This window comes from Triticum urartu, unplaced genomic scaffold, assembly GCF_056163025.1.
Source record: "Triticum urartu cultivar PI428250 unplaced genomic scaffold, HENAU_Tu73 scaffold54, whole genome shotgun sequence".
Taxonomy (NCBI): domain Eukaryota; kingdom Viridiplantae; phylum Streptophyta; class Magnoliopsida; order Poales; family Poaceae; genus Triticum; species Triticum urartu.
The window spans coordinates 11992-17500 of NW_028260722.1; positions in this window are offsets into that span (position 1 = coordinate 11992).

The following is a 5509-nucleotide window of genomic DNA, read 5'->3' on the forward strand; positions in this document are numbered from 1 at the left end:
AGTATACGACCAGGTTTAACAACGGATACCCAATATTCGGGGGACCCCTTTCCCGAGCCCATACGTGTTTCCGTGGGTCTTAGTGTAACCGGTTTGTCGGGAAATATACGTACCCATATTTTTCCACCACGACGTGCATATCGTGTTATTGCTCTTCGTCCTGCTTCTATCTGTCTCGCCGTGATCCAAGCGGGTTCAAGTGCTTGAAGAGCATATCTACCAAAACAAATACGATTGCCTCGGCAGGATTTTCCTTTCATTCTTCCTCTATGTTGTTTGCGAAATCTGGTTCTTTTGGGGTTATAGTCGATGGTTCTCTTTCTTAGTTCCATCTCTACTGCAAAACTGGACATGAGAGTTTCTTCTCATCCAGCTCCTCGCGAATGGAATCAGAAAGCATGTAAATTTCTCTAATTCATAATATTCCAAAATATTACGGTACGGATAGATACACATTAATAGATAATAGAAAAAGTTCGGTTTTTTTTATATTGAATTTGTTAAAACAGAAAAATATAATATATAGTCAAAAAAGAAGATCTAGAATATATCCAGATGTGTGTGTATATTTATCTAAATTCTATATTTATAGATAATGTAATCCTTCTTAAAAAAATCCTTATTTTTACTCTTATTGAATCGCGGTAAAGTATTCTAATTCAATAAGAATTTCGCGGGCGAATATTTACTCTTTCCTGTCTTATTTGTTAATTTATAAACTTACCAAATAAGACAATTTTTTTGGTTTGTTCCGCCATCCCACCCAATGAAGTGTTAGGATTCTTTTCAATAAAATCCTATGGAATCATAGGTTCTGTCGTTCCCACTGCTTCTCCTTGAATGGTTAGGTCTGAATCCCGCAACGGAGCTTCCAAAAAATTTCTTTCCGAGTTAATTTTCTCAGTTTTATTAACCCGGGCGGCTCTTTATTATTGCTTTAAATTTGTAGTTCTTGTTTCAAGTTACAATTTTTAATTCTCTATTATTTTTATTATATTGATGCTTTATCACATTGCCTTTTATGATGTAATTCATAGACCATACATAGTGGAATCCTATATCTTATTTATTTCCTCTTCCTTCTTTCTATCATCCCTCCCTTTATCCACATCCCTTTAGTTTTGCTTCACAACCTAGAATCCCTTTTCTTTTTTAGAGAAAAAATTGCAGTTGCTACAACTATATGACACATCTACTCATTTATGTTATGATAGAGGTATTTATTCATATAGTGACTGTTTCTTAGTTAGGATCTCGACAATACGAAGCAATAGGTTGGTTATTAGTTAATTTTCTATAATTACTAAGTTTTTTTCTTAAAAAAAAGAAAAAAATAACGAGTCACACACTAAGCATAGCAATTATATTAAATGATTTATCAATTTTCATTAAATCTTATAGAAAGAGGTATAATTTCTTCTTTTGCAGGGATTTCAGGAAAAAAGTCTCTTGTCATTTTTTATTCTATCAATGGACAGAATCCGAAGACAAGATTACTTATTCTTCGTCTACGAATATCCAAATTTTTACACCTAATACTCCATAGATAGTCCGAATTGGATAGCAGCAATAATCAATTTTAGCGCGAATTGTTTGGAGGGGAAGTCTACCCTTTTTAATAGATTCGGCGCGTGCAATTTCTTTTCCTCCGAGACGACCCGCAATTTTTACTTTTACTCCCCTTATATCTGCTTTTTTAGTTAATTCAATGGCTTTTTTCATTGCCTTTCGGAATGAAACTCTATTTTTTAATTGGAAAGCTATATATTCTGCAAGAATGTTAGGCTGTCTATAAGGTTCTTTAACTTTTTCGATAGAAATATTAAATCTCTGGTTTACAGAGTTAATTTCCTTTTGTAGATCTTTCTCTAATTCTTCGATTGCTCCTTTTTTCTTTAATAAATTTGGGAATCCAATATGGATTATGACGTGGATCGTATCGATTTCTTTTTGGATTTCTATATGTGTAATTACTTCGGAACTTGAACCTGAGTCCATTTTTCTATTATGTGTAATTACTTCGGAACTTGAGTCTGATTCTATTTTTCTATTCGAGCCCTTTTTCCTATTCTTTTGTATATAGTTCTTGATACAATCCCTTATTTTTTTATCTTCCTGTAGACCTTCAGAATAATTTTTTGGTTGTGCGAACCAAAAGGAATGGTGTTTTTGGGTTGTACCAAGTCTGAAACCGAGTGGATTTATTTTTTGTCCCATATTTTTCTATTCTATATTTTTTTTACTGGGAATCGAAATCTTAGATGGATCTAAAGGTTATTTAGATTTCTTTACTATATTTAGTACAATTGTTATATGACACATGCTTTTTTTTATGGGGAAACTACGTCCTCGAGCTCGAGGTCTGAATTTCTTCATAATAGTACTCCTACTGACTTCGGCTTTAGTAATAAATAAATTCGCTTTGTCGAAATCCCTATAATGAGTAGCATTTGCGGCTGCCGAATAAACCAACTTTAAGATGGGATAAGATGCTCGATAGGGCATGAGGTTCAGTATCATAACAGTTTCCTCGTAGTAACGCCAGCGAATCTCGTCAAGAACTCTTTGTGCTTTGAAAACAGACATAGGGATACGTTTTTGTGCTTTGAAAACTCTCTCGAACTTAAGTAGACGATCGGTTGGAACTTTCCTTGCGAGTTTCCTTAGCCCACTTTTCTTCTTCTTTATCCTAGGGATATACTTTACTAGTTTGAAACTTGTCATAAATAAGGTTATTCCCCGCCTACCTTTACTTTATTTTGAATCTTTTTTTCTTCTTAATCTTTCTATTCAGAATTCAGTTAACGACGAGATTTAGTATCCTTTCTTGCATTTTCATAACTCGTGAAATGCCGAGTAGGCACGAATTCCCCCAATTTGCGACCTACCATAGGATTTGTTATGTAAATAGGTATATGTTCCTTTCCATTATGAATCGCGATTGTATGGCCAACCATTGTGGGTAGAATGCTAGATGCCCGGGACCACGTTACTATTGTTTCTTTCTCCTCCTTCATATTGACCTTTTCTATCTTTGCCAATAAATGATGAGCTACAAAAGGATTCGTTTTTTTTCGTGTCACAGCTGATTACTCCTTTTTTCCTTTTTAAAGAGTGGCATTCTATGTCCAATATCTCGATCGAAGTACGGAGGTCAGAATAAATAGAATAATGATCAATGGAAAAAAGAAAAAAATCCTTTAGCTGGATAAGGGGCGGATGTAGCCAAGTGGATCAAGGCAGTGGATTGTGAATCCACCATGCGCGGGTTCAATTCCCGTCGTTCGCCCATCGCATTATTGCAAATTCCAAAAATGCAATTTTCCATATTCCTAGTTACGTATTTACTTACGGCGACGAAGAATAAAACTATCGCTATATTTTTTCCTTTTCCTAGTTCTTCTTCCAAGCGCAGGATAACCCCAAGGGGTTGTGGGTTTTTTTCTACCAATGGGAGCTTTCCCTTCACCGCCCCCATGGGGGTGGTCCACAGGGTTCATAACTACCCCTCTTACTACGGGGCGTTTACCTAGCCAACACTTAGATCCGGCTCTACCCAAACTTTTTTGGTTCACCCCAACATTACCCACTTGTCCGACTGTTGCTAAGCAGTTTTGGGATACTAAACGGACCTCCCCAGATGGTAATCTTAAAGTGGCCGATTTACCCTCTTTTGCAATGAGTTTCGCTACAGCACCTGCTGCTCTAGCTAATTGCCCACCCCTTCCACGTGTGATTTCTATGTTATGCATGGCCGTGCCTAAGGGCATATCGGTTGAAGTAGATTCTTCTTTTCTCTCAAAAAACCCCTTCCCAAACTGTACAAGCTTCTTCCAAAGCATACGGCTTTCTAGATGTATATGACGATCTCTAGACAGATGGATCTTATATGAATCATATGATGAAGTACCACATGAGTGGATATATAGGAAAGGAATCCAAATCTGCCGAATCGCTCATGTTATGATCTTCTACATCCTAGGTCTCTGCGTTCCGTCATCTGGCTTATGTTCTTCATGTAGCATTCAGATCGAATGACTCTATGAAATTACGTCGATACTTCCACATATTATGGGTAACGTAGGAGACATCCCTATTTTCCCCCGGGGGTCTTAATTACCACTGCTTAGCTTTCAATTTGCCTCTGACCATCAAATTAAATGTGAATAACCCGTCCTCCTCTCTTTGAAACAAGGGGCGCTTCCGGTTCTGTGCGTGCTTCAAACAATTTTGTCTTCTCCATATTACCATATCTCTAGAGCCAATAATTTTCTATGAGGAACTACTGAACTCAATCACTTGCTGCCGTTACTCAACAGTTTTCTGTTGAGGTCTATCCCGTAGAGGTAGTCAAATTGGATCAGTGATCGATTTCTAGGTTTCGTCGTAAACCTAATTGGTTACTTCCAATTACGTAAATCAATAGTTCAAACCGCACTCAAAGGTAGGGCATTTCCCATTGATATAGGAACTTTTGTACCAGAAACAATAGTATCTCCAATTATAGCCCCTCTGGGATGTAAAATATATCTCTTCTCACCATCCCCATAGTGTATGAGACAAATGTATGCATTTCGATTAGGGTCGTATTCTATGGTTACGATTCTACCAGATATGTCTTTTTGATTCCGTCGAAAATCTATTTTACGGTATAGGCGCTTATGACCTCCCCCTCTATGCCTTGCGGTAATGATTCCTCTGGAATTACGACCTTTACCACAACGGTGCCGTCCATGGATCAAATTATTTCGTGGATTGGATTTCACTTGCCTGTCTACGGTTCCCTTGCGTGTGCTCGGGATAGGTGTTTTGTATAAATGTTTCGCCGTATTATTAAGTATTCTCCTTTAGTTTTTTTCTCTATCTAGAAGTGGAATAGAATAACCCGGTTGAAGGGTAATGATCATACGTCTGTAATGCATTGTATGGCCCAGAATAGGTCCTATTCTTCTACCTTTTCCAGGTAGTCGATGGCTATTCACAGCTACCACCTTAACACCAAAGAAGAGTTCGACCCAATGCTTTATTTCTGTCTTAGTGAATCCCGATTCGACATTAAAAGTATATTGATTCTTTCCCAATAAACGAAGACTTTTTTCTGTAAATACTGCGTATTTGATTCCATCCATAAATCGACTTTCCCTCCTATGCTCTGAGTTCCAGTATCGATAAGAATTCGAGTTCTTATTGTTCTTATGTTATGGTATGAATATACCATACCAATTCGTTATGTATGGATGATGGATGAGATTCCATGGATAGAGAGCCAGTTCCAATAGACTTATGGAATGTTCCCGTTCGTGTGCATCCAGCAGGAATTGAACCCGCAAATTTACCAATTATGAGTTGGGCGCTTTAACCATTCAGCCATGGATGCTTAACAGGGATCATCGTACATCGTAAATAACCAATTTTCATATAGAAAGACATATCATAGAAAAATGAAATCGAAAATATTCCGAGATGGCAAATATTCGGAGATGACTATGAAAACACCTCTCTGGATCCT